Consider the following 18672-nt stretch of genomic DNA (forward strand, 5'->3'; position numbering starts at 1 on the left):
GCATTGAACAGAAAGTGAGCGCTTGGTGTCTGAAGATCAGGTGCATGGCTCTCAAAGAACCCCTAATGCAGGCTTCCTCAACCTTAGCCCGCCAGATGTTTTTGGCCTACAACTCCCATGATCCCTAGCTAGCAGGGCCGGGGGTCAGGGATGATGGGAAATGTAGTCTCAAAACATCTGGAGGGCCGAGGTTGAGGAAGCCTGCCCTAATTTTTCCTTTGGGGCAAAGGAGCATGTAGGAAAGGACTGTTGTTTGGTGGTAGAACATCTACTTTGCTTGTAGAATCTGGTCCCAGGTTCAACAGAGTGATGATGATGCATGCAGCGACATATGCACGAGACAAATTGTTAGCTCCACTGAGCTCAATGAGCAGGTCTGTTCACAAAGCTGTAGCTCCCCCCCCCCCCAAAAAAAAACCCCAGATAAATGGGCCCTCCATTTGCAATGTTTACTTAAAGAATGTGTACAAATGGAGCATCTTGTGTTCCTGGGACAGTGGTTTAAGTTCACCATTGCAAGATTTAGTGCTAGATTTTGGACAACTGTCCATTACATGGACCCATGATGAACCATATTCTGTGGGTGGGTGGGTGTGCGAGTAAAAAATAGTGATAACACCCTCCAACGTGGGAATAGTGCTCAGGAAGCTTCCTACTAACCTGCTAGCCTTAGCCAGCTGCTGTGGTGCTTAGATCTAGGGTTCGTCTATTGAGTCACGGAGCAACCTTTGAAGGTGACTCGGAAACTACAACTAATCCTAAATACAGCAGCTAGACTGGTGATTGGGAGTGGTAGCCATGACCTTATAATACTGATCCTGAAAGACCTACATTGGCTCCCAGTATTTTTCTGAGCACAATTCAAAGTGTTGGTGCTGACCTTTAAAGGGCCTTGGCCCTGTATACCTGAAGGGGTATCTCCACCCCTGTAGTTCAGCCTGGACACTGAGGTCCAGCTCCAAGGGCCTTCTGGCAGTTCACTCACTGTGAGAAGTGAAGTTACAGGGAACCAGGAAGAGGGCCTTCTCGGTAGTGGTGCCCACCCTGTGAAACGCCCTTCTGTCAGATAACTATCTGACTTTTAGAAGACATCTGAAGGCAGCCCTGTATAGGGAAGTTTTTAATGTTTGATGTTTTACTGTGTTTTTACTATTCTGTTGGGAGCTGCCCAGAGTGGCTGGGGCAATCCAGTTAGATGGGTGGCATATATAATAATAATAATAATAATAATAATAATAATAATAATAATAATAATAATTAGCAAAGGCTTGGCCTTGCTAGTACCTGCCATGTTTGGAGTAGAGCAGATTGTATTATCATTCCTTGTTTTTCAAGAGCCATTAAACTATGACAGTTCCCGGACATGGTTTGGAACAAGTATAGAGGTACCTTGGTTCTCAAACTTAACCCGTTCTGGGAGTCCGTTCGACTCCCAAAACTGTTCAAAAACCAAGACATGGCTTCCAATTGGCTGCAGGAGATTCCTGCACTCGATGCGGAAGCCACGTCGGAAGTTTAGCTTCTGAAAACATTCGCAAACCAGAACACTTACTTCCGGGTTTGTGACGTTCAGGAGGCAAGCCATTTGAGTACCAAGGTACCACTGTAATATTTTTTCGAAGGCATTTTACAACTACTTTCAGATACTTCAGGAGACTCCCTAAAGAAGAAGATCCGAAACTATTCTGAAAGTAAGGAAGAAAGTGGGTGCTTCCAGGTGCAGAAGACCACCAGCTTCCATTGTTTGTTGGCTGCAAAAGTGCATCAGATCACCCACCCCATCACAAACCCCCTGCCAGCGCATATCAGGATGCAGAAGGATGACCGCAGACACATCTATCCCCAGACTGATGTGGAGACACACTGTTGTCACGCTGGTCAAGAGTGATGGATGGATGTTCTGCGGATACACAGTTGCAAATTGGGGGAGGAAAGTCCTTCTTACAGTATAAGGTTGTTTTTCGTTGAGCTCTAGAGTCACCCAGTTCATTATGCACGTTAGGACAATTGATTGCAGCTTGCCAAAAGTAAATAAATAATCTTTGTAACTGAGCAAATAAAGGAGCAGTTCTGTGCTTCTAAAACCATAGCCAGGCATCCAGTCTTACAGAGCTGAGAGCAGAAGACGATTTTGGAGGATCAGAGGCTGATCAACAGTCCTCATTGTTCCATTGATCCCCGTTTTGAGAACTTGGCTCCGAGCTCCGAGGGACCGTTGGCCAATTAACACCTTCGTCTGAGGCCTTGCCAGTAGTGCTGCTATGGTGCTTGGATCTAGGACTTGCCTGGTGAGTCATGCGGCTTTCTGCACCTGACCCTCTGCCTCTGGGGATTTATAAACAGAACTTGGCTTTATACAACACTGAGTTATCATGTGCCAAACAAGGCTGTCACCTTAGTCACTGTGGAGGAACAGTGCTTTACTACCCTGAATGGCTTCTGTATACTATGGGAATACACATTGTTGCCTGTGTGTGCACTGCTTGTGCATACAGTGGTACCTCGGGTTAAGTACTTAATTTGTTCCAGAGGTCCGTTCTTAACCTGAAACTATTCTTAACCTGAAGCACCACTTTAGCTAATGGGGCCTCCCGCAGCTGCCGCACCACCGGAGCACGATGTCTGTTCTCATCCTGAAGCAAAGTTCTTAACCTGAGGTACTATTTCTAGGTTAGCGGAGTCTGTAACCTGAAGCATCTATAACCCGAGGTACCACTGTACTAAAGGAATGTATGGAAATGTCTTGTTGCAACCTGCAGGGGGAGTAGAGGGACAACCGTACTATGCTATGCTATGTATCTACCGGTATATCAAACAAACAAACAAACAAATAATTTATACCCCACCCATCAGGCTGGGTTGCCTCAGCCACTCTGGACAGCTTCCAACACACATAAAAACATAAAATATAAAAAACATAGTATATCTATAGATATAATATTGATTGATATTGATTGATGTTTCGTTGGTATTTTTAGTTATGCTTTATGTATCATTTGTTTATTTTATCCTCCCACGTACTCTGTCTTGCTAATTTTTTTGCAGAAGTGCAGATTATAAATGCATTAAATCTGTAAAAAATACTTAAGAGTCCTAGCGTGTGTGTCCCCCGAGACATCATCCAAAGTGCGATGTCATATATCTCCCTCTGAGAGAAGGAAATTTAAAAGCTCTAAACTTCCTTCAGCAGATGTCCCAAAGCAGATCGTGACCAGTTCCTCCAGACTCACAGCCAGGCCTAGGAGGTGTTGCAGGGCATCACAACTTGGATGTAGTGAAGGGGAGAGGCAGGAGGGTGACGAATGTTGGCCTTGCACAGGATGCTGCTGAAATTCAAAAGACCAAAGCCTGTCCCTGCCCAAGCTTGGCAAGGGAAGCCTGTAAAAAACAGATGGAACCAGGAGGGCCTTCAGATTAGGTGTATCTCACAGCATAGACAGAAGTTTGCTGAGCTTGGCAGAACGGCTTTGAGAAACAAAGGCCTCCTTGAACTCAAGGCAGTTCTCAAAATGATACAGATTGCAGAGCCTGGAAGAGAGGCTTCAAGAACCAGAAAAGTTACTTATAAGAAAGATTCTATGAATACGGTGTGTTCTCAGACTAGGGCCAGAAGACTTGCATTTCTCCCATTTTTGGTGTGTGTTTTCCTCCAAAGGGAACATTTTAGATTGCTGTAACTTGAGAAATGGCATTGCATTTCTTTCTTTGTAACACTTGCATGTCTTGTATTCCTTTCTGCAGAAAACAGCAGAGAAGGGATAGCAAGGACACAGCAGCCTTGCTATTGGTGACAGCCAAGTAAAGTCTTAGGGAGCTTCTGTGACATCACAGCAGCATAGCTAATGGTGGTGTGGCATCCATAAAAGTTTACTGTGTGCCATCAGAGCAGATCAGCCAATGATACCAAGCACAGCTGCAGGTGAAAAGGTAAAAGGCTGAGATTTTTAAGGAGAAAAATCATAGTAGTAGGTGAGTCCTTTGCTAGTTATAAATTTATTGTGTCCAGGCATTTTGTGTTCTTTCATTGTGCCTTCAGTCATGGAGGACATTGGCACAGGGAGAATAATTGCTCCTGCCTTCAAAGGCCCAGATACTTTGTTTAAAAAATGCAGTCTCAGTCTTTTAAAAATGCCTTACTTTTTCATACAATGGCATCAGTGGTGGGGTTGGGGAGAGAGCTGACACCATGATTCTTATGCAATGACTCATTGTAACAAATATTCACGGTGAAATCCTATACCTATTTACTCAGAACTAAATCCCACTGAGTGTTACTCCTAGCATCGAGAGCGTAGGATTGCAATCTCAAGGACTAAAAAACCCAAATCAGAACTATCCTGTTTTACTCAGCCCCCACTTCTGAGCATTTACAACCTGAGCCTTTCTACGCAAGCTTCCCTTTCCTCTTTAAGCTGATTCTTCCAGGGCCTGGAAGAATCAGTATTTTTGAGCCGGGAAAGCAATAAGGTGTGGACTGAGCTTTAACCATATTCTGCCACCTACTTTGGCAGCTCTCTTTAGCTTGTGTGTTTTTAAAAAATATAAAACAAAAAACAAAAGGAAGCAAAGCGAAACTCATCCCTTGACTCTGAATGATGTTATAATGCTGCAAGAATCAAATTCTAGCTACAGAACCCCTAAAGGTAAAGGGACCCCTGACCATTAGGTCCAGTCGTGGCCGTCTCTGGGGTTGTGGCACTCATCTTGCTTTATTGGCCGAGGGAGCCGGCGTACAGCTTCCGGGTCATGTGGCCAGCATGACTAAGCCGCTTCTGGCGAACCAGAGCAGCGCACAGAAATGCCGTTTACCTTCCCGCTGGAGCGGTACCTATTTACCTGTTTGCACTTTGATGTGCTTTTGAACTGCTAGGTTGGCAGGAGCAGGGACCGAGCAACGGGAGCTCACCCCATTGCGGGGATTCGAACCACCGACCTTCTGATCGGCAAGTCCTAGGCTCTGTGGTTTAACCCACAGCGCCACCTGCGTCCCATCCCCTGAACCCCTAGAAGGAAGCTAATTGCAGGTGGTTTGAAGGTACATTCCCTGCAGATGTTCTGGAAACAGCAATCTGCATGGGACGCTTGTCTGTTTGCATCTCAGAGGTGGGGTGCGTAGTGCTTTCCCCCCCAGGGAGTACTCAAGGATACACAGCACCTCTCTTTTTTTGGCTATTAAAAAGTCTGGCACTTACTGTAAAAATTTCATGGTGAGTACCAGCACCCATGATTCTAGAAAAAAGCAGTGGGAATGTGCATGTGTGTATTTTGGCCTACGATGAACACTGAATTGAATCTAGATGGGTAAACCGCACTGTGTTCAGAGGCAGAGGCAAGGGTGGGGCAAGCTGCCCATAGGGGCGGGTGAGGGCAGGGCACACCACAGTCTGCCTGCCTCCTCCCACTCAGCTGCCCTACAGCTGGGAGGGAGGCAGTAGTGGACTGTTTGGGCAGTGCAGAGCCTGTGCGTGCCCAAGCCACCATGTCTCTCCCAGGAGAGACATGTGGCTCGGGCACACTTCAGGCCCCGTGGTGAGTGCCGCCCGGCATTTTGTCACCCCCCTCAGTGGTGACACCCGGGGTGAACCACATCCACCACACACCCCTTCCTCCGTCCCTGACTGTGTTCCCACTAAAACCAGTGAATTATGATAATATTTCCACATTTTGGGGAGGGGGGATCTAACAGACTGTATCCAAACCTACTTTGCTTTGGTACTTTTTTGTTTTTCCATTCATGCTGGGACCTTATGGTAAAGGGCAGATAAGAAATCTAAAGAAGTAACGAAGATTATCTTCTCCATCACGGAACAGGGGTGAACCATAATAGACCAAGGGATTGGGATTTTTCTTCTCCATCTTATTTCTCTGAGGAAGAAATAAGGGGGAGGATTTGGGTTCGGCTGTTTGTCCGACACTTTCTTTCAAGACTCCTGTCATTACTAATAATAACAAGGTGCTTGGGGAAGAGGGCAAAAGCAATCGAATTAAGCGGTGGTTTCTACAAACCAAAAGGACAGTCTGTTCTCAGCTGGTCTTGTTCTATGATCTCATAATAGAAGCCATGGTTTCAGCACTCTCCTCTGTATAATAACTGCCAAGCAAGGAACAAAGAATCAAGAAAAATCTTGCTCAAAAATTCCTTTTCTCCACATCAAGGAGAACAATTAGGCTGCTAGTCAAAACAGCACAAAAAGAAGCATTTATTTTACTTTATTTCCTTTGTGTGGCACCGAGGAAGACGTCACACATTCAGAACAGAAATTAAGACCTGGATTCGCCTTTTCACCTGCCGGTTCCTCTAGACCCAACTGTGCGGTTGTCCCAAAGCACTTGTGTGGAATGCACACAGACTGGTCTCCTTTGTGTCTGCTGGGTGAACCTGCAGATTTCAGTACCTTTCTCATGGATAATGGGAACCAGTATGGCATTTCCTTGTTTTGTGGGTGGAGCAGGAACCACTCAGTGGTGGAGCTGTAACTTGTTACATTCCAATTCAGTGTGTTAGGGCTAGCATACAAAGGCCTCAAATTGCTTGGGACCCAAGGAGCACCTTCTCCAGGATCACAGGAAGGGAGGCCCTGGCAGCTGCTGGGTGCTGCCCAGTTGGTTTGGATCTGGGTGGGACAGGGCCTCCTTGGTGGTGGTCCCCTGTTTGTGGCATGCACTCCCTGGAGAGGTGCCTCCTTCTCCTTTTTCCTTCCAGGAGGAATTTCAAAACATTCCTGTTTTAAACCAGGCACTTGATTGATGGTTGAAAGAAAGAGATTTGTGGAACGCCAGCCAGCAATAGGCAGGTATTTCTGCAGGGAGAGCACTCCACAACACTGGTGCCATCAGTGGGGGGAAAACAACCCATCTTGATGTTACCACAAACTGATCATCCTCAGGTCATGGCAAAACCGACCGAGTTCCATTAGCTGATCTTAATGCTCTTGCCGGATGGGAACTCAGTCTCAACAAGTGGAATGCCCATCAATGGCTATGCATTCAGAAAGATAGGCTATGACTGAGAGGGTGGTGAACTTCCGGTTCCAGCTTCGCCTTTTTAGGCCTGTGGGAACATTTGGATTTTAGTGTGGGCACCAAGGGCCCCACATCTTCCCCCCCTTCCATGGATCAGTCCTCTTGATAGGGTGGGGGAATGTGTCTGCGCATGCAAACACAGAATTCTCTTTCCCAGGGGATCTGTGTAAAAGTCAGATCAAGGAGAATTAACCTGAGCTTTGAAAACCACCTAGAACTGGGAAGAGGAAATGAGATAGTGTCTCACTTCCTCTATGCATACTTTTCAAGGGAGGGAAACAGAAACCCATGCTCATAACCAAGAAATTATTTGGGGGTGGTGATTATGAGCCCTCATGGCACCATGAGACCCACAAGTACAGTGGTACCTCAGGTTACATACGCTTCAGGTTACAGACTCCACTAACCCAGAAATAGTACCTCGGGTTAAGAACTTTGCTTCAGGATGAGAACAGAGATCATGTTCTGGTGGCGCGGCAGCAGCAGGAGGCCCCATTAGCTAAAGTGGTGCTTCAGGTTAAGAATAGTTTCAGGTTAAGAATGGACCTCCGGAACGAATTAAGTACTTAACCAGAGGTACCACTATACAGCACTTGCGGCCCCTGCGTTAGAAAGAGAAGAGACACACAAAGAAAACTTGAGCAATCACTTATGCACCCAGTCTGTCATCCCAGGAAACCCCATTTCTCATCCAGGTCCTATGATTTCTTTTGACCATTCTTCTCCAGTGCCTCCCTCTATTGTGTGGGCAGGTAATCCCTCCCCTACCTGGCATGGTCTCCTTGGCAACGCTTCCCCCAGGAGGGATTGGACAACTAACTGAGGTAGGTGGAGACCTCCAGGTATCCCACCTGAGGGAAGGCAAAGCCAAGCCTATGCTGTTGGAGCCGCTCCAGATCTAGGGGCTACACGCATCCACGCAAAGGGCGCCCCCCCGTTTTAAGCAGGGAGCGGTCATTCTTTTGACCATTCTTCTCCAGTGTGCCCATCATCAGCTGATAGATCTTCTTCAGTGGATGGGGCATTTTTGCATGAGCCTCTCTTTTACACAGTGCTGCCCAGTCGACTGAAATTAATTAGAAAGTCCCAAGTATGCGTTGGTGTGTATACAGAGCCGTGAATCAAGGGTAACCTGAATCAATGGCATTTTCCAGTGAAAGGCAAGTTAAACCACCACAGTGTTTATTTTTTGGGTTTCAAGGGTCACAAGATCACAGCCTCTGCCGAAAATCCTCCGTAGCAAAGTCTGGTTATTTAATGAAGAGCTCTCTAATGATTGTTCCAATCCAATATAGAATCTGGCAGATAAAACCTGGACTCCCACCAACATGTAATTTAACTTCATCAAGCCGGGAGACATGATTGAGAGAGTGTGCCTAAGAACCGACTCTGAAGGGCACTTCATAATTGCAGTGCTAATGGAAATACTCTATCAGTACTAATTTATTTCACATATCTAGAGAATCTCCAAAATAAGTGAATGATTTTGCGGCAAATATCAGTTCTGAAGGTCACACTGTTTTAAATCCTCTTAACTTACTCACAATGTGGGAGAAAAGGGCAGCTGCTGCTATCACTCACAGCATCTGTGCAAATCCTGCTCTGACATAATTTGTAGATAGCCAATTTACAGATGGTATGATCTGGACTGGCCACAGTTCTTTCAGCTGCAAAGTGTAGCCAGTGTCACATTGATGCCATTTTTATAGCCAAGATGTAGCAATCACCTCTCAACAGAATGGCTGCAGCTCAGTGGTAGAACCTCTGCTTTGGCATGTATAATGTCCCTGGCTCAGTCTCCAATATCTTCAGATAGGGCTGGAAGTGTTTCAGTGTCTGAAACCCTGGAGAGTCATCGCTATTCATCATAGACAATGCTGAGCTGGGTGGACCAATGGTTTGAGAAAGAGGTAGCCTCCAGGTGTTGTTGACTACAACTCCCATCAGCCCTAGACAAAATGGTCAGGGATGATGAGAGTTGTAGTCCAACATCTGGAGGATACCACACTGGCTACCCTTGAAGGCTGCAATCTCTGTTTACCAGCAAGCCCCAAGCCCCCATTTGTTCTTCGACTGCCACTATGAAGCTTCTCTGATGGCTAACCAGAAGCCACAGCTGAAGTGCAGAGGCAGAAGTTCCACATCTGTGCTGACTCTCTGTCCCCTTTCTGGCATAACTGAAGGTGTTGATTTTTACATATAAATTCTACCTAAAAAACGCATACCATAATACGTAGAAGAGACTACTATTTCCTCTAGAAGGACAGGGGAGGACATTCTGGGGACGATGTTGTACTGTAAATCAAAGACAGCAGAGCATCAAACAAGAAATCTCAGAAGGGGCAGGAGTCCTGCACAGAATAACTGTAAGTGACAATTTTGTCGTTTAGTCGTGTCCGACTCTTCGTGACCCCATGGACCAGAGCATGCCAGGCACCCCTGTCTTCCACTGCCTCCCGCAGTTTGGTCAAACTCATGCTGGTAGCTTCGAGAACACTACATTAGGGTCTTTTCCAGGGAGTCTTCTCTTCTCATGAGGTGGCCAAAGTATTAGAGCCTCAGCTTCAGGATCTGTCCTTCCAGTGAACACTCAGGGCTGATTTCCTTCAGAATGGATAGGTTTGATGTTCTTGCAGTCCATGGGACTCTCAAGAGTCTTCTCCAGCACCATAATTCAAAAGCATCAATTCTTCGGCGATCAGCCTTCTTTATGGTCCAGCTCTCACTTCCATACATCACTACTGGGAAAACCATAGCTTTAACTATACGGACCTTTGTTGGCAAGGTGATGCCTCTGCTTTTTAAGATGCTGTCTAGGTTTGTCAACAGGTGACAATACCAGGCACCAAAAGTAATTTAGTACAGGGCAAATTCAGGGAGGATACTAGACTGATGGCTATATACTGTACAGTGGTACCTCTGGTTGTGAACAGGATCCATACTGCCCCATTTGCAACATGAGCAGAACGCAACCCGCGTCTGCAACTGCGCAGGTCGTGATTCTGCACATGTGTGTGACATCATTTTGAGCGGCTGCGCATGCGTGAGCGGTGAAACCCGGAAGTAACCCTTTCCGGTACTTCCGGGGTTGCCACAGGACACAACCTGAAAATGCTCAACCTGAAGCAAACACAACACGAGGTATGATTGTATTACCTCCATGTCACAACCAGTTGCTGGTGATAGTGGTTTTAGGGTAGTGTGACTGGGTGCTGTGCTGCAGGAGGAGCCACAACAGTGAAGTAGAGTAGAGCATGAGAGGCAAGGGGCACTGAATTTCAGCATCACACAGGGCACTGCTGAAATATAAGAGCCCAAAGTCTGCCACTGCTGGTGATCACAATACGTAGTGTGCTATTGTGTTCAGCTCCTGCTTGTGGGCGGGGGTGGCAACTTGAAAAAAATTCTGGGGAGGGCCCAGATAAGCCCCACCCTGCAGAACTGATCACAAGACACGGCACATGCACACCATTTGAATGGCAATGCCCATCACCTTTGGGGAGCCCCGGCCCCTCAAATATTTTATTGGGGGGGCTGAAGGGACCTCAGCCCCTATGAGTTGGCTCCTATACTTGTGGACTTCCTATAGCCATGAGGCTGACCACTGTGGGAGATGCAAAGCTGGACTAGATGGGCCTTTGATCAAATCTAGCAGGGCTTCTTCCATCAGTAGTTTTAAGACCCATGAAGCTGAGACTTCTAACAAGTCCATTTCATCTCGGCACGAATTGTGGACGAAAAGGGCATATTGAACAGCATTATCCTCAATGGCTCCACTTGTTATGGAACTCCAGTGGAGGTTCCCCCCCTCCCTCTCCTCCTTCCAAAAAGGTCTTTCTGTGCTTAATCAGTGCTTATGGCCAGCTGAACTTTGGAGGGTTTAAAAGTGAGGTTTAAAAAGCATGACATTATGTAAGTGCCACATATCCCCTTTGGTCCTCTGCCCTTTCCTTGCAGGGCAGGCTGGAGACTTTGGCCTTTTGATTTCCTAGGTGTCAGCAAAGCTTTATAACAGAGAGATAGTTTTGGAGATGGCTGTGTTTGCACAAGATTAAAATCTTTACCCTCAAGTGGCCTGGGTGATGTTGACCGAGCCAAGATAACGGTTGTGAAGGTAATGATGGGTCTATGCATATTGCATAGGTCTCCAGTATGGTGCCTGCTCATACACCCTCAGAGGCTATCCCTGGCACCTGCATAAGAACAGAGGAAGCGGCTTTGGCCCATCTGACTCCATTGTCAGGGCTGGAGTCAGGTGCAGGCCACCAGCAAAGCAGTAACTCACCCCAGGCCAGTGAAGTTAACTCTTTATTCAAGGAAACAACAACAGTTCTGGCCTAGTGGCCTCTTTCTAGGAGAAGGAGAAGAAGAGTTTGGATTTGATATCCCGTTTATCACTACCCGAAGGAGTCTCAAAGCTGCTAACATTTTCCTTTCTCTTCCTCCCCCACAACAAACACTGTGTGAGGTGAGTGGGGCTGAGAGACTTCAGAGAAGTGTGACTAGCCCAAGGTCACCCAGCAGCTGCATGTGGAGGAGAGGAGACGTGAACCCGGTTCACCAGATTACGAGTCTATCGCTCTTAACCACTACACCACACTGGAGGTCTTGTCCTGATGAAGCAGTTGCGAGGACTGAAGGTCCCCACCTTCCCAGTGACCCTCCTCCCCAGGGCCTTTCCCACGAAGTCTCAGGCTGCGTCTGTGCACAACCACCCTCTGCTCTGTCTGCTTCCTTTCTCTGTGAGTTCAAGGGGACCAGAAGGTAAGGCAGCTGGTTGCAGCAGGAGGGAGAGACTCCCTGGATTCTTCTGCAGCCAGTCTCCACTCTGCCTCTTGGCCTCCGCTTGAAACTCAGAGTCAGAATCTGAACTGTCACAGCCTCTTCCTGTTCACTAAACCCTGTCACCTCTTCTACTTCCGACACTTCCTCCTTCCAGTCTGCTGCCTCTTGCCACTTGCCTGTCGCCCCACCACCATTCCCCGGGCTCTGAGCCTTCTTCCCTTGGTGGTTTCCCAGCTGGGGGCCTCCTACCACTCCTCTGCATCCAGCCACACCATGACATCAATACAGTGGTACCTCGGGTTAAGTACTTAATTTGTTCCGGAGGTCTCTTCTTAACCTGAAACTGTTCTTAACCTGAAGCACCACTTTAGCTAATGGGGCTTCCCACCGCACCGCGGAGCACGATTTCTGTTCTCATCCTGAATCAAAGTTCTTAACCCGAGGTACTATTTCTGTAACCTGAAGCGTATGCAACCCAAGGTACCACTGTATTATCTACAATAACAGGCAGCGCTTCTCCAGGCTTTCTGGTAGGAGTCTCTCCCAGCTGTACCCGGAAATGCTGAGGACTGAATTTGGGACAAAGCAGATGTTCTACCACTGAGCTACAGCCAATAGGAGCCAATAACTTTTTTTTGGGGGGGGGGAGAGACTTGCAGATGGGTGGGGACACTTGCAGCATGCAGGCAACTCCCACAACAGTTTCTGTAGCTTGCAAATGTGCCCATGGGCCCAGAAAAAGTTGGCAAACCCTGCCACTGTGTAACCCGCCCTGAGTCCTAGGACAGAAAAGAAGCTTCCAAGCCGCTCTGTTCTCTTGCTTGAAGGGTTCTCGTCTGAATTGTGCAGCGAGTGTTGCCATGTCAGGCCTTGGGGCTTAGTTGACTCTGAGGATATTCTGTTCCATTTCCTCATTCGGCTCTTGGTTGTGGTGGTAAAAGTACGCAAGAGCCCTCCTCCTTATCTCTCCTGAACAGCGCAACTGAAAAGAGATGCGTCGTTGGGGGCACAGAAGAGGCAACGACTTTTTCACTGCACGTGTGAACGCTTCCAACTTTTGTGACATCTGTGAACGTTGCACAGAATGTTTGAAACGGATCGGTGCCCTCTGGGGCTTTTATACACCGGCTTTGCAAAAGCAGGAAATGAAAAAAAAATGTGTGTGGGGGGGTGTAGTTTTGTTGCTTTAAAGCTATTTCATTCTCAGGCACCACAAACGCCCTCAGCCAAAATCTACATCATTCCCCCGCTCCGCCCCAGAGTCCGCTGAACCGGGTGCCGGGTGGCCGGGTCAGCGCGCTCGAATCCCCCCCGCCCCGAAATCCCGAGGCGCCTCCCCCTCGCCGCTCCGATTGGACACCTCCGCCGCCGGGTAAATGGGGTGAGCGGCTGGCTGGGGTGTGCAGCGCATTGGAGAAACAAGCGAAGTCAGCCCGGGCCCGCCCTCCGCTCTGGAGGAGGTGCGGCGGCGGCGGCAGGCGAGGTGGGGAGGAAGGGGAGCCAAGTCTCGCTCTTCCTCCCTGCCCCCTCCCCGCAGGTATCTGTCCCAACTGGGAACTCAAGGGCGACAGCGCCCCCCCACCCCCATCTCCACGGGGCAGAAGGGCAAGGCTGCAGCCAGCGTGGAAGGGACCGGGTGGAAGGGGGGATGTGAAGAGCAAGGCTTTACGCAACCTGCGCGCTTTCCAGGCGACCAGCATCCCCTTGCTTCATCGGCCCAGCTGCTTCGGAATAGCTCCGCACTCCAGTGGCGGAATCTGGCCTCCAAGCCCCCCCCCCCTTCCTCAACTCTCCGCCCTCCCCTTTCCCCACTTGTCGTGTGGGTCCGCCTACCCCGCCGGCCGGCCGGCCTCTGACTTCCACAGGACCGCTCAACCCGGTTGTCTCCCGTGCTAGCGCTCCGCTCAGCCTATGCCGCGCGTCTGATCCTAGGCGAAGCAGGACGGTGCCAAAAATAAAATTAAAAAATCGCCCTTCAGCGCTGCCAAGTAAGCTTGTTTAGTTAGTGAGGATCCGCGGGCGCTTCAAGAGGGTGTCGCTTTGCTTTTCCTTTCCTCTGCCCTTTCGTAGTTATTATGAGCTGCTAATCCCCCTCCAAAAGTTGGAAACTTTTAGGCTCCTCGCCGCCCGAGCCCCTGGAGCTGTTGCCAGATGCCGCGGGAGGTTTAGGGCGCAGTCTCGGGCGTTTATTCAGAACTCTGCCTCCACACAATTAACTCGGGGTTTCCCCTGGATGTCCCAGCGGCTCGCAGCCTTAGAATTTCTCTTAAAGGAGAGGAGAGGAAAAGCCGAGCAAGGAATTCCGTGCGCGTTTGCTTGGAAATCAGGAGACCCGCGACGGTGGTCTCATTCGTAAACGGAGCCTAATCCGGAGTTAAGCGCGCCAAACCCGCGCTGTTAAACGCGCCTAGCTCTGCATGGGAAGCACATCAGCCTTACTTGCGAGGAAGCCCTATGGGCGGATGCTCGCCTGCACAGAACTATGCACAAACGCGGGCTTGTTGTTGCCAACTGCGCGCATGCAAATATGCGCAGGAGCCTAGCCTCAAGGTCAGGCACTGGCGCTGCCCGGCGGCTCTAACCTTCCCTATTCACGCCTTCCCTCCCCCGGCCGAGCGTTCCATTGTCCCTCCCTAACCCTCTCCCACCCCCCGTGGCGTCACAACGCCCCTTCTCGCCAGAGCTCTTCCCATTTGTCTCCCGCCGCGATTGTTACGTCACAGTCAGCCCACAATTTAGCCGGAGATCGCGCCCCCTTCCTTCTTTCGCTCCTTGGCGGTGCCTGAGCGCCGAGGCTCGAACCCGCCCCTTTCCCCTCCCCGCCTCTGCAGCGTGACTGAGCCGGCTGGCTGCTGCTTACCGCTATCTCTCCGCCTCCCTTCTTTTTTATTATTTATTTTTTGGTTTTAATGCTGCCTCGGGATCTATCGCCACCTTAAAACTGCCTGCTGCTGAGTGCGCGCAGAAAGGTAAGGGGTCCGCGCTTGGCCAGCCTGGGCCTCCGCCGGCTGCGAGGTGGGTGGGGAAGCTGTTGCTTTTCCAGGGCGGATGCTCCCCACACTCCCATTGCCCTTGTAAGGGGAAAGAGAAGGAGAGAGAGAGGGCGCGGGCTCCCTTTCCTTTCCCGCGCGGCCGATCCTCGGCTCGCGGGGCAGGATCGGGGACCGGGATCTCGCCCGCCCTCAGCCCGGGCAAGCAGCGACCGGTGGCTGGCTGGAAGCAGCTGGCGGACGCCCTGGGCTTGCCGAGGGGGCGACTCCGACGTGCTGTCGGCTGGGGAGGATGGAGGGAGCTGGCTGGTGATTCTAGGCAGTGTTCATGCAAATGGCAGTGCGCGGGGGGATGTGGGGCTGTTGCTGTTGCTATTATGTCCCCGCCGTCCATACAACACACACACACACACACAGGGGGGGGGGAGAACCGGTTTAGGGCGGGCCCCCCATGGCGGCTCCACGTGCATCCTCGCCTTTCGCTTCCCCGTTATTGCTGCGGGCGATCAGCGGAAGAGGCGGCTCCCGTCTCGAGTTTGAGAATGTTTGGGGCTCGCAGAGCCAACTCGCTGCTAGCCGGTTTCTGCCCAGCAGGGGCAGAGAGAGAGAGAGGGAGAGATCGGCAACAAGTGCTGAGAAAAGCTCCGCGTTTGTACAAACATCCTCCGCCGCTTCTGGCGGGGGAAGGAGGTGCTGGTGTTTGCCGGCTGTCACTTTGCAGCCCCGGCCCCGCGTCGTCGGAGAATGACAGACGGGGCGCGTGAGCAAGCAGGTCTCTCCCCCACCCCGTGCAGGAAAACTCTTGTGGACGCAGGTCGTTGTTCACGTGTGATGAGCGCTCACCTCGCCGCCTTGGGAAGCCGTTTCCGGCCACATGTACCCATGTCGAAATAGACGTGCACACTCTGCCTTGCGAGGGTCTAATTGCACAGAAACGAAATGCTTCCAGCGAATCTGTCGGCTGTTTGTGCTGTGTAAAGTGTCCCAATACACCCAGCTAGCTTGTTCGATCCAGCTGAACTTGGCTGCCGGTGTGTTGCAAGCCCCCTGCCTTGCACTGCGCTGAGCAAAGTGATGCTGGTGCCCTTCTGTGATAAGCAATCTTGGCTAGAAGGGAAGGGTTGCAATAGAAAGTTTGCTCCAGTTTGGCTTTCTGCTCAGGATTCCCCTTCGACACTTGGGAGGCTGTGTAGCCTAGTTATGTAGCCAAGTGGCTGATGTCTCCTGCCAACACCAACCAGTGCAGGAGAGACCAGCACTGAAACTCCCAGAGAAGAGCATTCTTCCTGCCCTTAAGCATTTCATTGAGCACGTCTTTCTAAAGCACCCCCCATGACTAGTAAGTCCAATGAATAATAATTTTTATTTTTATTAATTTTCCCTGGCAACCATCCCTGTTCCTAGGGGAGATTTGGATCCCTTCCATATGACCTGTTTATTGAGCATTGATTCTTATTTGTTTGCACAAAGTTGCAGGGAGGTGAAACAATGTTGGCAATTTATTCAGCATTCCTTCCCATTTGTTTGCGAGTATAAAAATTCCACTGAGCAATCACAAGCCCGTGCATCTTCCCATCACTCTTATCACAAAACTGACCTCCCCCACCTTTTCTTTTTCAGGAAGTTGATTTTGCTATGCAAATCCACTTTAATTATGCAACTTGAATTTGCTGGTACTGTATGTGATTGAATCCCATCTGGATATAGTGCAGTCCCATTCACTCCTCCCCTCCACGTAAGCCCCACTGAACACAGGGAGATTTGGTTCCATGCGTGTTCTATGCAGATTTGGTTCTATGCATGTTTATGCATAGAGTTGCTTTGTTAAACTGTATGAAGGGCAGCCTTCTGCCTTGATGCTACATTTTGTGCATTGTTAGAAATTGGAGAACTTTTTAAGTTCAGTTGGAGAACTTTCTGTGTTCAGTTTTTGTTGAGCTAGATGGGAAGCAACATTCTTTGGGCAACAGGCTGCTAAAAAATGCTTCATTTGTTTTTGGCCCAGTGTTCAGGTGCATTACACCTAAATAATATAAACTAAGGCTGCTTATCTTACGCCTGCTTATCTTTGAGTGACTCCATTTGAACTCCAAAGGGACTTGCTGGTATGCACTGAAGGGTTGGGCAAGCCTGTACTCTGCTTCAGAGGAAGGTGTAAAAAAAAAAAAAAAAATCCCTCCCAAGTCACATAACATCATCGCCAATGGCTTTCAATCAAAGAGAATCCCTTCTTATCTCAAACAAGGGTGACTTGATTAGATGTAGAGTTTGGAAGCAAAGTTTATCTGTCCCCACAAAAGCAAATGGATGCGGTTGTTTTCATGGGACTCTTCAATCCCACTTGATTGTGGTTCTGTGCCTTGGAAAAGGCAGGGGAAACTCCAGAGCAGCTGAAATAGGAGTTGCTTGTGTTTTGTTTTTCACTCTGGGGAATTATGCAAAGCAGCTTGGAATCTTTGACTAGACAAATGTGTTGGTGATGAAGCATCCCTAAGGCAGTGATTTTTTAATTATTTTTTTTTGGCCGGGGGGTGGGAGGGAATGTGCACTTCTAACTTGAGAGTTTGATTAGATGTCGGATTTATAAACATTCATCAACTGCCTTTCCTTAGTGCCTAATCATGGTACGTATATTAAGATATTTAAAAATCCCCAGCGGTGCCTATCAAAACGCGGCATGTTCCTGTGTTAGCTGAGAAAGTGGATGGAACTGAGTTGAAAGTATGCTCTTGAAAACAAAAAGATTCTGTATTGCAGAGATCACCTTTTTGTTGACGTGGAAAGGCAACACCATTGCTTAGTCAGCAAGGAGGTTTGATCTTCAGACACAAAATCCTGCCTTCCCAGGGCAAAAATATGCTGACTACAAAGCACTCAGCTGCACCCGGAAGAAGAGAAACGGCAAGGTCTTGCCTGGCAGGCTGATCCTATGGTCCTGCTACACAAGGCCTAACATCAATGTAACCTTGTTGCTGCTGGCAGAAAGCGCAAGAATAGCCATAGCAGTGAGCCAAGGTAGCAGTAGCAACAGACACATCACAGTGGCTGACAGTTCTGAAGCCACCCATCAATCAATGATCTTGCACATGGGCAATTTGATTGGAAGACACCAGTCCGCACATTGGGGTGGCATGAACTCTGTGATGAGGTCACCCGATCCTTGTGGATCAGTTGAAAACTTCTGCGATCTTGGTGTGGAGTACTTTAATACGCTTTTATTTTTGTCCTACAAATCAAAGCATACACATAACTCTTACGTTACTGACTCCTGTTGTTGTCTTCTTTCTGTCCCAAGAGACAATGGAGTGTGCCTCTGGGGGGTGAAGTCAAACCTCTGCATTAACAGCCCTTTCCAGGGTGCAAGCCTAGGCAGTGTGTATGGAGGTCCTGGGTTGCCCAGGCAGAGAGACTCCCCTCTTGGCCCCACTGACATGGTCCAAAGGAAAGTAGAGCAACAGTTTGGCTTGGCTGCAGGAGTTGTCAGAAGGAAACATACAAGGTACCATCCAACCATCTTAGGGACTCGAGTCTGGATTTGTGTGTAGGGTTTACTCCTTAGTCTTTTCTTCTCCTGAAGATATCCCTCAAAGCAGCAGAGGTTTAGGACCAGTTTTCCTTCTCCTAGATGGGCTACCTTCCCAAGTTGACCTCCATCTGCCCCATAATCTCTGTAACAATATCTATTTATATCTTAATAACTGTAGCCTTGCCTTTAACTGGTACATTTTTTCTAGAGGCACTGTATTATGAAAATGATTGGCCCGAGGTTAGGGGTCTGGCTAGCCTGTTTTGATAATCTGGCCCTGGCTTAAACAGCCTCCATCTCCATTGTCAGTGGGGTGGGGGCAGAAAAGTCAAATGCAGGGTGCAGATA

The 18672-nt window shown here is 49.0% G+C and overlaps 1 protein-coding gene across 3 annotated transcripts in view; it reads left to right on the forward strand.

Annotated features, from left to right (window-relative positions):
- The window catches only part of ELOVL5 (ELOVL fatty acid elongase 5), a 214622-nt gene that overhangs the window by 138701 nt on the left and 57249 nt on the right, over positions 1–18672 (forward strand). The window contains exon 1 of one of the 3 annotated variants that reach the window (XM_081906545.1): positions 13655–13796. The exons of 1 other annotated variant lie outside the window; for it this stretch is intronic. The gene's annotated coding sequence lies outside the window, so the exon portion shown is untranslated. Of the gene's footprint in view, positions 1–13654; positions 13797–14476; positions 14778–18672 lie in introns of those variants that run through there. One more of the 3 variants, XM_081906543.1, reaches the window with a different exon arrangement.

The sequence above is a fragment of the Podarcis melisellensis genome, assembly GCF_964234715.1.
Source record: "Podarcis melisellensis genome assembly, chromosome: 3".
NCBI classification, from domain to species: Eukaryota; Metazoa; Chordata; class Lepidosauria; order Squamata; family Lacertidae; genus Podarcis; species Podarcis melisellensis.